The sequence below is a fragment of the Hevea brasiliensis genome, chromosome 4 (assembly GCF_030052815.1).
Source record: "Hevea brasiliensis isolate MT/VB/25A 57/8 chromosome 4, ASM3005281v1, whole genome shotgun sequence".
Taxonomy (NCBI): domain Eukaryota; kingdom Viridiplantae; phylum Streptophyta; class Magnoliopsida; order Malpighiales; family Euphorbiaceae; genus Hevea; species Hevea brasiliensis.
This window is the reverse complement of record NC_079496.1, coordinates 75,344,020-75,363,417: the sequence shown is the minus strand read 5'-3', so window position 1 is coordinate 75,363,417 and position 19,398 is coordinate 75,344,020. Positions and strand designations below refer to the sequence as shown.

Below are 19,398 nucleotides of genomic sequence, written 5' to 3'. Positions count from 1 at the left end.
TAAGAAATAAAAAGAAAGTTAAAGTTGATGATGGGATAGACATCTTTGAAGGAAAAGGTGTAAGGGTGAGATAGGACTAAAATTAAGGAATAAGTACAGCAGGTTGAAAAGATATCAACAATACCAGAAAGAGGGAAAGGGAAGTGGATAAGATACAAAGGACAGGAAGAAAGCTCGATAGAGCCAGTTATAATGATGAGGATAAGAAGGAATAGGTATGCTAGGAACACACTAAGAGATTTATTATGAGATGATAGATTAAAGGAGTAGTAGAGCCTCGATCTGAGTGTTAATGTGTCAGAAATAGGCCACATACTAAGAAGCTAAAGGAAGAAGTCTAGATATTTCCATTCCAGAGAAGGAGTGAGAATTGATAAAGTCGCATGGATTGAGTTGTCAGGAAAATAAACACGTTTGTCATATAAGAGAGGAGACCCAGTTTGCTTTCCAATGTTGATAAATGATACACTTGGCCCTTAGAGGGAACTCTACCTGACTAGTTACATAAGATGGATAGAGGTTGGTCTAAGTACCTTAGTAATGACACAAAAGAGATTAAAAATTTGAAGTATCATGGGAGTGAGAAGATCTATATGTATTAACCACTGAGGTCATAAGAAGAGTGAAGATCTCGAACAAGATGCCTAGATTAGGTGCTATAGGAAAGCTACTCATAGGATACCATGGAATAAGGAACATAAGTTATGTCATTGGGGAAACAGAGATCATTGAAACAAAGGAATGAGGATTGAAATCACCAAGAGACATGTTGGGGCATAATAAAAGTGAGGTAAGTACCAAAGTTGATTAAAGTTATGAGACATCAAGTCAAGAACAGTGAAGTGTAGCAAATACTTGAAATGTCAGAAAAATGGTCAATGAATAGTTACAAGATAAAAGCCGTCTAGAAAGAGATGATGACAAATAGGACACTACAGTAGAATCAGAGAGCGGTAGAATGTCACATATAATATATGAAGAGTTTGAAGAATAAATGTTTTACCATTCTCTGCATAGCTGGAGGAGTAATGATTGTGCTTGTCCTAATAACATTCTTTTCCTTATTTCTTTGTTTATTCGAAAATTAGAGGACGAATTTTTTTTAAGGGGGGAAGAATGTAACAACCACCAAAAAAAAAAAATGTAACTTTGGCGTGTGACAGTGGGTTTCCACTGTCACTGCCAACCTTTAAAAAAAAAAAAAAAAAAATGGGACTCAAAAATCGGGAGGACCCCCCCCCCCCATTTTTCTCTTCTCTCCTCTCCTCCCCTCCCTTCTTCTTCTTTCTTTCTCCAGTGACCGGCCGACGACCTCCCAAGCGGCTTCCCACCAGTCCGGCGACCCTCCAGCAACGGCCAGACCACCAGAAACGGCGGTAAGTGAGGGAGAAGAGAGAGAAAACGCGCGCACAGTGGCAGCGGCTTTCCGGCGCGATTTCGGCTTCATCCGACGTCTGATCGAGGTGATTTAGGTGGCGTTGGAAAGCTTGTTCCGAGAGCTTTCTTTTGATACCAATTTTGCAGCAAATGGAGGTCGGATGAGTGAGATATGGAGGAGAGAAGTTTCGGGTTTTTTAAGCTTTTTCATCAGATCTAGGACGATCCGACCGTTGGATCGATGATCCGAGACCACCTATGGACTGAGGAAGAGGAGAGGAGCATGGTGGTATGATCAGATTCGGCAAATGTCGCCGGCGATCAGCGGCCGACCACCGTGCGCGGTGGTTCCGGCGGTGGCTCTGGTGGGCTATGGAGATGATTCAACTTTCAGAGGCTTCCTCATAAATTTTTGAAAATTTTGAGACACAGATAAACTTCGGATAAGACTATTTTTATTATTTCTCTGTCTGTGGAGCATAAATACAGTGTTTCTTAAACAGGAAAAATTGGAGAAAAATTCTAAGAAAAATATATGATGAAAATAAAATTATTTGGAGATATTCTATGTTGTTAGTTTAATTTTTGAGTGATTGTAGAATATTTTTGAGAAATATAGATGGATTTTAGTAAGATTTTTAGCATATGGGCATATAAGATTATTTGAAATTAAGATATTTAAATTTTATATAATTGGTTGAAGCTTGAGGATGGAGGTTTAAATATGTGAATATTAAATTGGGTTGAATTAATAATATCTTAGCTGTTGGAAACTTATGGAATCGAGTAAAATTCTTGAGTAAAATATTCATGGGTGATTAGAAAATTACAATTCATTTTGCAATAGCCTTATAATATTATTAAGGACCACGAGACAAAATTTTAGAATTTTTAGAGCATGTTTGAGTGGATTTTTACAAAATGTCAATTATAGGGACTAAAACGTAATTTTTAAAGTTTTGAGTAATGCTTGGTTTGGAGGGCCCAGGAGGGGCCATATAATGATGATGAGATATGAGTTGAATTTAGAAGTGTTATTTGAGCCTTCTTGCAGGTTGGGTAGGTCCCAGGTATAGGGGAAACTCTGCCGAATTTTCAGCATAAATGAGGCTGTCTATTGGCTCTTTAGAGTTTTATTCTAACTTAGTACTAATAAATTTATAATTTAATTATTAGGTGATCGAGGTCAGCTATTTTTCTGCATCCAGCAGCCACAATAGTCATCAGTGTACTGTGAGTAAAATATTAATTTTAATTGTAATTTCACTATTATTATATGTTCAAGCATGCCCATGCATCACTTATATGTATGTATCTATGTAGTTAAACTCTAGGCACGTTTTATATTGCATTCATAACTGTTAAAGTGCCTTGGATGTTGTTGTGGTAATTTGGAGTAGTGTGCGTGCATTGGCGTGTGTGTGATGTGGTGTGGACTATGGATAGGACGGGTAGACACCGGTTGAGATCTTCGCTGGGACCCGGTCCTTCCGGGTAGACACGGCTTGAGTTCTTCGCTGGGACCCCGATTTGGTTATTAAGTGGAAGTCCGAGCTTAGTTCTTCGCTGGCACAGGTTGGATTTAAGAGAGCTATATAAGGGATCAGCTCCCATATATTATGATTGCTATTATTGGGTGTGTGAGTGCTCCAAATTACCTTTTTGCTGTTATGATGTGAATTTGTTGCTGATGTTGTATTTCACTCTACAGGATGCATTAGTTTTAGATAGTTATAGAGATTATGGTTAAAATTGATATTTTACTCTCTGAGTCGAATGCTCACTCCTGTTCAATATTTTTCCAGGCCACAGGAGGAGTTATTTTACAGAGCAACCTGTTTTCTTCCTCGCAGGTTTAACGTTGATTATTTAATTGTTTTACTATCTTTTCTAAATTTAAAATCTAGAACTCCGCATGTATTAGTAATAGTGTGGACCTTGTTAGAAATTGTGTTAATTTAAATTTTTGAGATTAATAAATGAAGATTTGTATGGTGTTTAAACAGTTTGTAAATGAGGTAACAGGGTTGAGCTGGGCTCCCCTGATTTTAATTTCTAAAAATTTCTGGTCTAAGTTGGCCCGAAATGAAATTATAACAGTTTGATTTAAATTATCTTATATGCATATTGGGCCTAAATTGTGGGCCTGGTTATGGATTTGACGAATAGTTAGGCTTACTACGGGCCTCGGGGGCTTTAAGCTGGCCTAAGTCCTAGTGCCGGTCCGGCCCATAGGTTGGGTCGTGACAGATGGCATCTGAGAAAGTGCTTCAGTGAAGGGGATGTTGATGTAAAGTTTTTGTAAAAACTCCAAAAACTTCCCAACTGCTTGTCCAATTTGGCTTTCTGAAATCTCTGAGGAAAAGGTAGGGGAAGCTAGTATGGCTCTGGTAATTTCTTTATCTTTTTTGCTTCCTCTTCCTGATCTTTCTTAGCTTCTTCCTCCTTTTTCTCTGCTTGGCCTTCAGATTTTTCTATGGTTTCCTCTGTCGAATCTACCTCTGGTTGTATTAGAGTTCTCCCACTCCTTAATGTAACTGCCTTACAATGCTCCCTTGGGTTCATTTCTGGTTGGCTAGGCAGTTTGCCAGCAGCCTTACTTGAAGAACTTGCTTACTGAGCGATTTGATTCTCTAGCATCTTGTTATGAGTAGCAAGTTGGTCCACTCAAAAAGTCAGCCGTTTAATCAATTTAGTTTGTTGCTGTTGAGCTTATAGGAATTCTTCCATCACAGTTTTCATGGTCATTTTCAGTTCAGGTTGTTGAGGTTGGAGAGGTAGTGATGGCTGTGCAAAGTTTTGACCTCTGTTCTGAAATCTAGGCGGTGTTGGTGGTTTGTACCCTTATTGCTTGTTTATTGGCTGGTTCTGTTGATTGGACCAAGGGAAATTTGGGTGGTTCCTCCATCTAGGGTTGTAAGTATTTGAATATGGATTGTTGGGCTGCCTCTGGTTGAAGTTTCCTCCATTATTCACATAGTTCATCTATTCTATATAGGGTTCATTGAAATTGCTATATTTTGAACTCATGTATCCTCCTCCATAGCTGTCCTCATGTTGACTGTTTATACCAACTGCATTGGCTTGCATTCTTTCGAGCCTCTTTGTGAGCTGATCAAATTGAGCATTTATCATGCTTAGGGCATCTACTTCCAGGACCCCTGCAATTCTCATTGCATTTTCTCTTTCATTTGACCACTCATAATTATGGTATGCTGTCACACCTTACCCCTCTGTAAGGCATAACATGATCCCGTAGAATACTTAATGAACTACCGAACTTCATCTACTGATAACTCATTAAGTATCCTACAAGGGATTTTAAAACAATTTTCTTACATTTTGGAAATGGTGAGCATTTTGATAAGAATTTAAAATCATTTATTCAAGTTTAAATGCTAATAAAAATTTTTGTCCATTTTAATTTTGCCGCAAATTTTATAAAAATTTTGACAGAGTTCCCTCTGTATTTTGAGAAACCAGTTCTTCAAAGACCTGTAAAAAGCACTTCCAAAATATTTCACAATTTCCAACCTCCAATAAATCACAATTCAACTCCAATCAATTCATTTCAAAACAGTTCCACAATCCAAATCAAATTTATCAACTCAGAATAGTTAATAATTCCATTCACAAAGCATAAAGTAGGAATTTCATATGTACAAATATTAAATTTACAGAAGAAAGTCCAAAATAATATCATTACAATTTATTTACAATGGCTAAACTTACATTGATACAAATAACATTTCTATATTTACATCAAGATTATCTACAAGGGTATAAAATAATACCCGTACAAAATGATCAGAGTAGTCCTCGATTTAATGTTAGCCACTCACGCTTTCCTTACTCTTATCTCATGATAAAGAAAATAAGCTATCGCTGAGTATAAAAATACTCAGTGGTGCACAATAAAAATTTAAAATGCAATAAATAAATCATTCATTGCCAAACACAATTTAAATGTTTCTCAATTACATTTCACAAATATTAAAGTTCATAATAACATCATTTTGTCAAATAATCTATTAAACACAGTTTAGTCAAACAATTTCATAAACACAGTGTTGCCGAAGTTATACACAACTTAAGTAATGATAAAAAATTTCCGATCAATGCCGTGTTATACACCACGATAAAGCAATCTCAACCCCATTAATGAAAATCAATGAGGGAGGTGGCTAGCTAGCTAATGAGTACACATTCGATCTACAACCTCAACTGGCAAGCCAGAGAGGGAGGAAAATAAACGATCTCAACCCCATAAATGGAGGAGGAATAATAAGTAACTGTCATGCTAAGTGTGAATAAAAAATCCATTTCAAACATTTCATTCAAATATTGCATACAAAAATCAAATCAATTTCCAAAGTTACAATTTGATCACAAGGTGGCAGCACAAAAGTTCATAAATTCATAATGTGTACTAAATCAATTTTTCAAGGATAAAATGCTTAAATAGGGTTTATTGTGCACAAACCTCAAGCGAGTCGTCCTTTAGCCTCGACTCGGTTCCTCGGGTTCCTTCCCAACATTCTTTTCAACTCAAATGCACAATTTTACAATGTTTCAGTACTAGAACGTAACATAAATCCAAAATAAATTTAGCTTCACAATTACCTAGCTCTAACGTGCTAAATTCGACGTTCTTTAAATTTTGTGTTTCGGGTTACTATTCATTGCACTATTCAAGTCAAATAGTTGACTTTCTAAGGCTTAATAGGTATGGGAATTCCAACTTCACCCACATACCACATTTTAGTCACTAAACTTGTTGGTTTTTGCCATTTTCTCAAAACTTAGGTCTTTTAGGCAAAATTGCCAATTTTCGGTTTTGGAGTTCTAAATTGCACTGTTTCATTGGTCCATCTACTGTTGGAATTTGGCAAAACTTCCCTCATAGAAAATGTTCCTTATTGTCTTAAGTGTATTCTCATTTTTGGATCACCCCAATCGGAGTTTTGTAGCTCAAGTTATAGCCAAAATACAATTACTGTTCACGTGCACTGTTCATGCTGCAATTTTGGTTCTGGCAGATTTTTGGTCCAACTTCATTCAATAATTTGATCAAGTTAAGTCCATAATTTGGTCTAATTTACTACATTCGAAATGTTCTACTATGTCTTAGGTTTCTATCGGTTCAAGATTCACCTAAATCGGAGTTTTCTAGAGAGAGTTATAGCCATTGGAAGTTTACTGCTCAATGGCAATTCTGCAGAGTTGCAGGTTTAATAACTCAACTTTGCTCAATAATTTGACTAGGTTAATGGAATAATTTTGGGTGGTGTTCTTCATGAAAGTTTTATATCTATGTCTTATCTAATTACTGGTAAAAGCTCAGGTCCTTTTGACTTTCCTAGCTCGAGTTATGACCAAATGAACAATTACTGTTCATTTGGTCAGTTTGTGCAGTGGCAGCCTGCTCTCATTTCACTTTGGTCAATTGGTTCACTAGGTTTTGGTCAGTTTTTGGGCATGGTTCCTTAATGAAAATTGTGCCCTTTTATGTCTATTTTCATCCCCAATCGGTGGCATATCAATTGGACTTGTAAAATTTCTATTTTGGTCCTTCAAAGTTGGTTTGGTCATGCTGCCAGCAGAATGACCATTTGACCTACGAATTTAACTTCCATTCTCACAATTTCCACACATATCTTTTGGTCATTATTGACCATTTTTCATCTCACAATAGACCAAAGTCATCATTTATGCATTTCTCCAAAATTTGGCTCAAAGCCCTAATCTCACTACTTTGTTGCAATTAATCACATTTAAGAATTTCAACTTAACCATTTAACTAATTAAAGCTTTTAAACTCATTCTAATGCATCAAACCTCAATTACATGTTCAATTCTATCAATTCCATCAAACCCTAACCCCCATCAAGTTGGCTGAATTTCCCTTTTTCCCTCAACACAATATTTCTTTCCTTTTTCATTAAATTTTCACTTGCTCAACATCATTTTCATAAGTATAAATTAATTTAAGTTAGCAGAGGGAGACTTACCTTTGATGAAGCTTTTCCCAACTTCAATCTTTTCACTTTTTCTTCCTTTCTTTGCTTCTAAGTTCTTAACCAAGGTCTAATATCAAGATTAGGTATTGGGAATTATGGGAATTATGAAGAAAATTTAGGGTTTTATGAGCTTCAAATATTCATCAATGGAGGATTTTTGAGAGAAATGGTGAGAGAGAGGGACGGTTGGACATGGGGAGGAAGAAAGTGAATTTTTTTCTTTTTAATTGTTAGTAATTATCCCCTTTTAGAAGACCAAAAATCCCAATTTAATAAAATAAATTAATTAATCCTTTATGACACATGCATGATGTCATCACCTTTGACTTTTTCATCTTCTTTTTTTTTCTATTTATTTTTTTCTATTAGTTCTTTAATTTAATTCTTGCTTCCGAAATTTTCTTTTCTCCTATTTTATTTGACAGTTAGATCAGGAGTCCGCTCTCGAGGTCAATTGACCAAATTGCCCCTCGCCGGTTCAACCCGGTTTGTAAATAATTCCATATTTCTTCCGGCTCCCTAACCTAATTATTTGACTGGCTTAACAGTTCTTTTTCGTGATTTTCTTTTTTCCACTATGTTTATAAGGGTCCTAAGGACCGCAGCGTCACTTTTTACGATTCGAAATTTGATTTTAAAATGACTTCGCAATCGTTCCCGAGGAGGTCACCTATCGCTGTGACTCTCGGCTCGTTTAACTTCTTATGTTCTGTTTTTCTTATTTATACTTAACTAATTGGACATTACTAATTATTTGTGTTTATGGCTTCTCTATTTGTCTTAAGTATGGTTCTAATCCCCTTAATTATCCGGACCGACATCGGTCACCGGAACAGTGAAATCTACCAGGCTATGCAAACGGGGTGTTACAATTCTCCCCCCCTTAAAATAAATTTCGTTTCGAAATTTTACCTGGTATCAATCTCTGAACAGCTGTGGGTGCTATCTCCTCATGTCCTCCTGTCGTTCCCAAGTAGCCTCCTAGCCCGAATGATGGTTCCACAGCACTTTCACCAATGGTATCTGCTTGTTCCGTAGCTGCTTCACCTCATAAGCCATAATTTTTATGGGTTCTTCTTCATATGTGAGGTCTGGATTCACTTCAATTTCTTCTACTGGTAGTACATGAGATGGGTTTGATCGATACCTCCTCAACATAGACACATGGAAGACATTATGTATCTTTTCCAACTCTGGAGGTAGTGCCAACCGATATGCCAAAGGACCCACTCTTTCCAGAACCTCATATGGCCTAATAAAACGAGGACTTAGTTTCCCCTTTCTGCCGAATCTCATAATTCTCTTCCAAGGAGAAACTTTGAGGAAAACTTTTTCACCCACTGCATACTCAATATCTCTTCTTTTCAAATCAATATAGGACTTCTGACGGTCTGATGCAGCTTTAAGTCGACCTCTGATGACCCTGATTTTCTCTTCAGTCTGTTGAACAATTTCGGGTCCAATCATTTTTCTTTCACCCACGTCATCCCAACACAATGGGGTTCTATATTTCCTGCCATACAAAGCTTCATATGGAGGCATCCCAATGCTTGATTGGTAGCTATTGTTGTAAGCAAACTCAATCAAAGGCAAGTGTGTATCCCAACTACCCTCAAACTCAATCACACAAGCCCGTAGCATGTCCTCCAAGATCTGAATTACCCTCTCAGACTGGCCATCTGTCTGTGGGTGGAATGTCGTACTGAAGTTCAATCTAGTTCCTAGGGCTCTCTGAAGACTACCCCAGAATCTAGAAGTGAACCTAGGATCTCTGTCTGATACAATGGATATTGGCACTCCATGCAGTCTCACAATCTCATCAATGTACAAGCTGGCCAATCTGTCCAAACTGTAGTCCATTCGAACTGGCAAAAAATGAGTAGACTTAGTCAGTCTGTCAACAATGACCCACACTGCATCGTGACTCTTCTGTATCCTTGGAAGTCCTATTACAAAATCCATTGTTATTCTTTCCCATTTCCATTCTGGCACTGACAGTGGATGTAATAACCCAGTTGGCACTTGATGCTCTGCCTTTACTTGCTGATAAGTTAGGCATTTAGATACAAACTCTGCCACATCTCTCTTCATACCCATCCACCAGTAATGCTCCTTTAGCCCTCTATACATTTTTGTACCACCAGGGTGCATAGCAAAAGGAGACTCATGTGCTTCCTTCAAAATGATCTGCCTCAAATCAACATCATTAGGAACACACATTCTCGCTCAGTGTAGCAAAGAAACCATCATCTCTGATTGAGAACTCTGGTTTCTTGCCCTGTCTAACTTCTTCCAACAGCTTCTGATACTTTTCATCATTCTGAGCAGCCATTCTGATCTGATCAATTAACACTGGCTGTACATGCCATGCAACTGCTGTCTGCCCCTCATCATTAATCTCTAAACTGGTATGTAATGATCTCAACTCATGTATCAAAGACAAGGGAGTAACCTGTAGACTTGCCATAGTCTTACGACTTAAGGCGTCAGCCACAACATTAGCTTTCCCTGGCTGATAGTCTATCAGGCAATCGTAGTCTTTTATCAACTCTAACCACCTCCTCTGTCTCAAATTCAACTCTTTCTGGGTGCCCAAATACTTCAAGCTCTTATGATCTGTACAGATGTAGCACTTCTCCCCATACAAATAATGTCTCCAGGTCTTAAGAGCAAACACAATAGCTGCAAACTCCAAATCATGTGTTGGATAATTCCTCTCATGCGGTTTCAGCTGGCGTGATGCATAGGCAATAACATTTCGATCTTGCATCAACACACAACCTAACCCATTGTGAGAAGCATCAGAATCAGATATTCTTTACCCGTGTAGGTAAAGTCGGATCGAGCCTCACAAACATCTTTTCAATTCATCAAAACTTTGCTGGCATTTGTCCGTCCACTGAAATTTCACATCCTTTCTAAGCAACTTGGTCAATGGAGATGCCAACATGGAGAATCCCTTCACAAATCGACGGTAGTATCCGGCTAAACCCAGAAAACTGCGAATCTCTGTGACATTTCTGGGTGGCTTCCAATTAAGGACAGCTTCAATCTTGCTAAGATCTACCTTAATACCCTCTGCTGATACTATGTGCCCCAAAAAGGATATCTCCTTCAGCCAAAATTCACATTTCGACAGTTTGGCATATAGATGTTTCTCTCTCAAAGTCTGCAGTACAATCCGCATATGTCTACCATGCTCTTCTGCATTCCTCGAATAGACCAATATATCATCAATAAATACCACAACAAACTGGTCGAGGTATGGTCTAAAGATAGTGTTCACCAGATCCATGAAAGCAGCTGGAGCATTAGTTAACCCGAATGGCATGACCAAGAACTCATAATGACCATAGCGAGTTCTGAAGGCAGTTTTTGAAATATTCTGCTCTTGAACTTTCAGCTGATATAACCTGATCTCAGGTCAATTTTGGAGAATACAGCTGCATCCCTCAACTGATCAAACAAATCATCAATACGGAGTAATGGATATCTGTTCTTTATTGTCACCTTCTTCAACTGCCGATATTCAATGCATAACCGGAGAGTGCCATCCTTCTTCTTAACAAACAATACTGGCGCTCCCCAAGGTGACACACTAGGGCGGATGAAGCCCTTATCAAGCAACTCTTGCAATTGTACTTTCAATTCTTTTAGTTCTGCAGGTGCCATTCTGTATGGTGTTATGGAGATTGGGTCCACACCAGGCATAACATCAATTTCAAACTGCACTTCTCTTTCTGGAGGTAATCCTGGCAATTCATCAGGAAACACATCCGGAAAGTCACATACAGTAGGAATGTCCTTCAGTGCTGGACTCCCCACTTGGGTGTCTATCACATGTGCCAAGTACGCCTCACACCCTTTTCTAATCATTTTCCTGGTCAGTGCAGCTGAAATGATATTTGAAGGTAATAACTGTCTCTCCCCATGTATTACTACATCACCATACTAAGGAAGACCAACAGTGGCTGTCTTCAGTCTACAGTCAATCATGGCGTGATGCCTGGCTAACCAATCCATGCCTAAGATAATGTCATAATCTCTGAAGGGCATTTCAATTAAATCAGACAGAAAAGTGTGTCCTTGGATCACCAAAGGACAATCTCTATATAGCCTATTTACCCTGACCTCCTGGCCTAATGGACTAGTTACTAACACATCATAGTCCATTGGTACACACTGAATAGCAGTAGAGCACATCACACTAGCACTAACATATGAATGTGTGGAGCCAGGATCAAATAGCACATACACATCTTGGTCAAGGATGGAGAAAATACCAGCTACTACGTCTGATGTTTCAGCCTCCTCCCTCTGACGCATGGTATACACTCTGACTAGTGCTCCACTGGGTACTGGCTGGTTAACAATGCTTTGACTTCCAGGGGTGTTACCAGACTTACCTGCCTCGCTTCTAGCGGTGATCGTGACCCTCTGGGTGCAGAGACTTGGGTTGATCCTTCAGATGTAGTGAAAGATCCAGACCGGCACGGGCTAGTGCAATCCTTCGCGAAATGTCTGCTCCCTCCACAGTTAAAACATGCGCCAGTAGCTTTAAAACAAACCTCGCTATGAGTTTTCCCACAAGTCTCACACTGTTGTACTGATAGAGATCCTCGAGAAGCTTATTGGGTCGGCTGACTAGACCGAGGTGGTCTTTGGCCAGAAAATCTGCCTCTGCCTCCACAGGAGCTAGATCCCCCAAACTGTTTCCTCTTGCCAGAACCACTTTCAGATGCTTGTCCAGTAGTCTTTTCAGCCTTCTCTTTCTCTTGTGAACCCTTCTTCACTGCCCGTTCGGATTCTATCCTTTCTAATTCCAAGGCTTGTGAGATCAATTCAGCAAAATTCACCCACAACTTGCATTCTTAGACTCTGCCTTAGCCCGGACTCAAACCTCTTGCATCTGTCTCTGGGGGTGGAGACTAAGCTTCCAGCATAGTGGCTTAGCCTTGAGAAATCTCTCTCATATTCTGCTACAGTTCGGTTCCCTTGTTTCAAACTCAAGAATTCTTGCAACTTCATGTCCACATATGCATCGGGAACCCATTTCTGTCGGAACTCCCTCAAAAAGTCTGTCCATGTCAGCACAGGTGGCTCAACCAGGCTGTGGGGGATGGTCTTCCACCATTCAAACGCATCCCCTTGCAACAAGGAAACAGAATACTCAAACTTCAGCTCTTCCGTACATTGCAGCTTTCTGAAAACTCGTTCCATTCTTTCCAACCACTGTTCTGCCTCCAGTGGATCCACAGTGCCTTTAAACTCAGTGGCCCCAAATTTCATCAATTTTTCATACCGCGAAATGAGGGTCGTGGTTGTGCTATGTGCATCGGCATTTGAGCTTGGGGTGGCACATTACCCGCCATTTGCTGGAAGAACGCTGCCATCTATCAGACAAATTGAGCAGAAATCGCGGTCTTAAGGTGAGCTGGAGTGGCTGACCCACTCACGTTCTGGAGTGCTGGGGCTTCCCCTTGAACCTCAGCCTCAACAGATTGTTCTTCAGAATGATCTCCTCCTTCCATTCTGTTTTTCACAATTTTCTACTTTCTGAGATCAAACACAAGGAGGTTGACCTCCGTTAGTGCATATTCATGATGTAAATATGTCATATGTATCAATTAAAGACACTTGAGCAGTTGTACTTGTCAATAAAATGTTCATAAACATAGTCAAAATTTATTGAAAAACCGATGCTCTGATACCACTAAAACGTGTCACACCTTACCCCTCTGTAAGGCATAACATGATCCCATAGAATACTTAATGAACTACCGAACTTCACCTACTGATAACTCATTAAGTATCCTACAAGGGATTTTAAAACAATTTTCTTACATTTTGGAAGTGGTGAGCATTTTGATAAGAATTTAAAATCATTTATTCAAGTTTAAATACTAATAAAAATTTTTGTCCACTTTAATTTTGCCACAAATTTTATAAAAATTTTGACAGAGTTCCCTCTGTATTTTGAGAAACCAGTTCTTCAAAGACCTGTAAAAAGCACTTCCAAAAATAATTCACAATTTTCAACCTCCAATAAATCACAATTCAACTCCAATCAATTCATTTCAAAACAGTTTCACAATCCAAATCAAATTTATCAACTCAGAATAGTTAATAATTCCATTCACAAAGCATAAAGTAGGAATTTCATATGCACAAATATTAAATTTACAGAAGAAAGTCCAAAATAATATCATTACAATTTATTTACAACTGCTAAACTTACATTGATACAAATAACATTTCTATATTTACATCAAGATTTAACAACAGCTCACTCTGCTGCTTTCTCCTTGCTCTTATCTGCGACAGCAAAATAAGCTATCGCTGAGTATAAAAATACTCAGTGGTGCACAATAAAAATTTAAAATGCAATAAATAAATCATTCATTGCCAAACACAATTTAAATGTTTCTCAATTACATTTCACAAATATTAAAGTTCATAATAACATCATTTTGTCAAATAATCTATTAAACACAGTTTAGTCAAACAATTTCATAAACACAGTGTTGCCGAAGTTATACACAACTTAAGCAATGACACAAAATTTCCGATCAATGCCGCGTTGTACACCACGACAAAGCAATCTCAACCCCATTAATGAAAATCAATGAGGGAGGTGGCTAGCTAGCTAATGAGTACTCATTCGATCTACAACCTCAACTGGCAAGCCAGAGAGGGAGGAAAATAAACGATCTCAACCCCATAAATGGAGGAGGAATAATAAGTAACTGTCATGCTAAGTGTGAATAAAAAATCCATTTCAAACATTTCATTCAAATATTGCATACAAAAATCAAATCAATTTCCAAAGTTACAATTTGATCACAAGGTGGCAACACAAAAGTTCATAAATTCATAATGCGTACTAAATCAATTTTTCAAGGATAAAATGCTTAAATAGGGTTTATTGTGCACAAACCTCAAGCGAGTCGTCCTTTAGCCTCGATTCGGTTCCTTTCCGATATTCTTTTCAACTGAAACACACAATTTTACAATGTTTCAGTACTAGAACTTAACATAAATCCAAAATAAATTTAGCTTCACAATTACCTAGCTCTAACGTGCTAAATTCGATGTTCTTTAAATTTTGTGTTTCGGGTTACTATTCACTGCACTATTCAAGTCAAATAGTTGACTTTCTAAGGCTTAATAGGTATGGGAATTCCAACTTCACCCACATACCACATTTTGGTCACTAAACTTGTTGGTTTTGGCCATTTTCTCAAAACTTAGGTCTTTTAGGCAAAATTGCCAATTTTCGGTTTTGGAGTTCTAAATTGCACTGTTTCATTGGTCCATCTACTGTTGGAATTTGGCAAAACTTCCTTGATAGAAAATGTTCCTTATTGTCTTAAGTGTATTCTCATTTTTGGATCACCCCAATCGGAGTTTTGTAGCTCAAGTTATAGCCAAAATATAATTAATGTTCACGTGCACTGTTCATGCTGCAATTTTGGTTCTGGCAGATTTTTGGTCCAACTTCATTCAATAATTTGATCAAGTTAAGTCCATAATTTGGTCTAATTTACTTCATACGAAATGTTCTACTTTATCTTAGGTTTCCATCCGTTCAAGATTCACCTAAATCGGAGTTTTCTAGAGAGAGTTATAGCCATTGGAACTTTACTGCTCAATGGCAATTCTGCAGAGTTGCAGGTTTAATAACTCAACTTTGCTCAATAATTTGACTAGGTTAATGGCATAATTTGGGGTGGTGTTCTTCATGAAAGTTTTAGATCTATGTCTTATCTAATTACTGGTAAAATCTCAGGTCCTTTTGACCTTCCTAGCTTGATTTATGACCAAATGAACAATTATTGTTCATTTGGTCAGTTTGTGCAGTGGCAGCCTGCTCTCATTTCACTTTAGTCAATTGGTTCACTAGGTTTTGGTCAGTTTTTTGGCATGATTCCTCAATGAAAATTGTGCCCTTTTATATCTATTTTCATCCCCAATTGGTGGCATATCAATTGGACTTGTAAAATTTCCGTTTTGGTTCTTCAAAGTTGGTTTGGTCATGCTGCCAGCAGCATGACCATTTGACCTACGAATTTAACTTCCATTCTCACAATTTCCAAACATCTCTTTTGGTCATTATTGACCATTTTTCATCTCACAATAGACCAAAGTCATCATTTATGCATTTCTCCAAAATTTGCCTCAAAACCCTAATCTCACTACTTTGTTGCAATTAATCACATTTAAGAATTTCAACTTAACCATTCAACTAATTAAAGCTTTTAAACTCATTCTAATGCATCAAACCTCAATTACATGTTCAATTCTATCAATTCCATCAAACCCTAACCCCCATCAAGTTGGCTGAATTTCCCTTTTTCCCTCAACACAATATTTCTTTCCTTTTTCATTAAATTTTCACTTGCTCAACATCATTTTCATAAGTATAAATTAATTTAAGTTAGGAGAGGGAGACTTACCTTTGATGAAGCTTTTCCCAACTTCAATCTCTTCACTTTTTCTTCCTTTCTTTGCTTCTAAGTTCTTAACCAAGGTCTAATATTAAGATTTGGTGTTGGGAATTATGGGAATTATGAAGAAAATTTAGGGTTTTATGAACTTCAAATATTCATCAATGGAGGATTTTTGAGAGAAATGGTGAGAGAGAGGGACGGTTGGACATGGGGAGGAAGAAAGTGATTTTTTTTCTTTTTAATTGTTAGTAATTATCCCCTTTTAGAAGACCAAAAATCCCAATTTAATAAAATAAATTAATTAATCCTTTATGACATCATGCATGATGTCATCACCTTTGACTTTTCCATCTTCTTTTTTTTTCTATTTATTTTTTTCTATTAGTTCTTTAATTTAATTCTCGATTCTAAAATTTTCTTTTCTCCGATTTTATTTGACAGTTAGGTCAGGAGTCAGCTCTCGGGGTCAATTGACCAAATTGCCCCTCACCGGTTCAACCCGGTTTGTAAATAATTCTATATTTCTTCCGGCTCCCTGACCTAATTATTTGACTGGCTTAACAGTTCTTTTTCGTGATTTTCTTTTTTCCACTATGTTTATAAGGGTCCTAAGGACGACAGCGTCACTTTTTACGATTCGAAATTTGAGTTTAAAATGACTTCGCAGTCGTTCCCGAGGAGGTCACCCATCGCTGTGACTCTCGGCTCGTTTAACTTCTTATGTTCTGTTTTTCTTATTTATACTTAACTAATTGGACATTACTAATTATTTGTGTTTATGGCTTCTCTAGTTGTCTTAAGTATGGTTCTAATCTCCTTAATTATTCGGACCGACATCGGTCACCGAAACAGTGAAATCTACTATGCTATGCAAATGGGGTGTTACACATGCAACCCTTTCTAGAAGTTCAAGTGCTTGTGTCACTGTTTTCTCCATTAGATCACCCTCTGCAGCTGAATCAATTGTGTTCTTTGTAGAGGGTAGTAATCCATTATAGAAATTCTGCACTAATAGCCAATCTTCTATGCCATGGTGTGGACATTCCCTCTGCAAGTCTTTATATCTTTCCCATGCGTCATAGAGTGATTCTCCTTCCTTTTGTCTGAAGTGTTGAGCTCAAGCCTCAGTTTTGCAGTCTTTGCAGGTGGAAACTACCTTGCTACAAAAGCTTGAGAGAGGTTTTCCTAAGTGGTGAACATTCCAGCCTATTAAGAAAGTAACCACTTCCTTGCTCTGTCCCAAAGGGAGAATGGGAATGCTTTGAGTCTTATTACTTGATCAGACACTCCATTCATCTTAAATGTGTCACATAGGGCAAGAAAGCACTGGAGGTGATAGTGTGGGTCTTATGTGGATGAACCTGCAAACTGGGTTTGTTGAATCATTTAGAGCCATGCTGGTTTTAATTCAAAGTTGTTGGCTTCCACTGTGGGTCTAGTGACACTTGGCTGAAATTCTTGGACAGATGGAGCTCCGTTGTAACACCCTCCCTGTAGCAACTCCGTACATTCTACTGTTCTGGTGACCAGTGTCGGTCCGGACAGCTAGAACGTTCGGAAAAATATTTAAACTAAAGTGAGGGACCATAATTAACTCAAATATTAATAAGAAAAATTTAGTAAAAATTTTAGAAATAAAATACAACTAAGTCAAATGAGCCGGTGCCCAAGCGATGGGTAACCGAGTGGGAAGTTGCGGTCCTCGCAACTAGGAGCCCTAGACCTGAGAGAAAATTCATAAAATAATTTTTGGGACTCTAGAGAAGGGTCATTGAGGTTCCTATGGCATTAGAATGCCAAGAAAATATTTAGAAAAAATTTTCAATCGGTACAGACAATTTTGACCCGTTAAGCCAAATGGAGGGCATTTTTGTCATTTCGCCTTTAGAGGCGATTTTTGGCTGACTTGTCCAGTTAAGTAAATAATTATTGTGATCTAAAATATGAATAAATATTGGTAAAAATTGAATTGAAAATGAGTAAAGAAGAGAAGAAAAAAAAAAGGAAGAAAATACCAATTATGACATCATATGATGTCATTAAACACTTACCCACCAATCACATTTAATAAACACTTAAATTAACAAATAAAATATGGATAAGAATACAGCAAAACCTCATAAAAATCCAGCAGCCATCACCTTCACAAAACTCACCCGTAGCTCACAAATTCCATAGCCAAACCTCCATTGATTCTCAACCAAAGCTCCATTTCCCTCTCTTCATTTCACCATAAACCCTCCTACTCCTTTCATTAAAACTCATCCTTACACCTTGAATAACCCTTAGGCAGCAAAAAGAAAGAGAAAAGGTAAAGAATTAGAGCTCTTGAAAAGCTCTCAAGTGAGGTTAGTGCCATATTTTTCTCTCGCACTCCTTTTAATTCTTATTAGAACATCAAATTAAGTTAAGGAATTGTAAAATTTGAAACAAATTATACATGTTAGAGTTTCTTCAAATTTTTGACAGACATGAACTTTCTTGAGTTTGATGGCTTTGAATGGAATTAAAATCTAGGGGTGTCCCTTGATGTGTATAAGTGAATTAAAAACCTTAGTTGTATGTATAATGTAAGATTGAAGAAATTAGGAATTAGGGTTTTGAGAGAAATTAGGGTTTTACTTATGTAATGGTGAATGAACATTTTAATGGTCAATTAGTGACCATTTGAGGTAAGTTGACCATAATTTGGAGTGAATTATAGCATTACAAACTGATTTGGTATGCTGCCTAGTGAGAGCAGCAGGTGTGGCTGTGAGTCCAACCTGTTTTGATAGCCATAACTTTGGCTGTGTAGGTTCAATTGGTGTTTGGCCAATTGGACATGGAACTAGACACATAATGGCATAATTTTGGTGAAGAAACCATGCCCAAAAGACCAAAGCAAGTGGACCAAAAACTGGCCCCAATCCGGATGTCCTGCAACCAGATTCTGCAGAATGACCAAATGAACAGTAATTGTTCATTTGGCCATAACTCATTGTAGAACGGCTCAATTGACCTAAAATTTTTACAGCAACAATTTAAGATATATACAAACAACTTTCATGAAGAAACCTACCCCAAATTATGACCAGAACCTAACCAACAAGGCAGTTGCATTCACTGTTCACTGCACTGTAGATATGGTCAGTTCTGCAATTTTTCAATCCTGCCAGCTGTGGTTTTTGGACCATAACTGGAGCTAAAAAACTCCAAATGAAGTGATTCAAAAAAAGGAACTTCAACTAGACAAAATAAGGAACAACTTTCATGTTTATCACTTTCTCAAATTCCCATTGCAACAGTAACTAATGGAACGGTAAAGTTAGGGTAGAAAAACTGAAAATTCTACTCCCTTAGTTTTAAGCTTAAGAATGGTATTGGTGATTAATTCTAACAAGTTTTGAATGCAAAATGTGGTACATTGGGAGTGTTAAAACCAATGTACCTATTTTCTATGCAAAAGTCAACATTTTTGTTGACTAGTGAAGTGAATAGTGATACCAAAACTTGAAATTCAAAAATTGAAGAATTCAAAAGTATCAAATGCCCTAGTATACCTAACAAGA

General features: G+C 37.7%; 1 non-coding gene across 1 annotated transcript; it reads left to right on the top strand.

The window, feature by feature from the left end:
* Nucleotides 1-16,872: 16,872 nt before the first annotated feature.
* On the top strand, nucleotides 16,873-16,978 carry LOC131179676 (small nucleolar RNA R71). The gene has a single exon (XR_009148564.1). It is a non-coding gene; the product is annotated as a small nucleolar RNA R71 (small nucleolar RNA).
* Nucleotides 16,979-19,398: the final 2,420 nt, after the last annotated feature.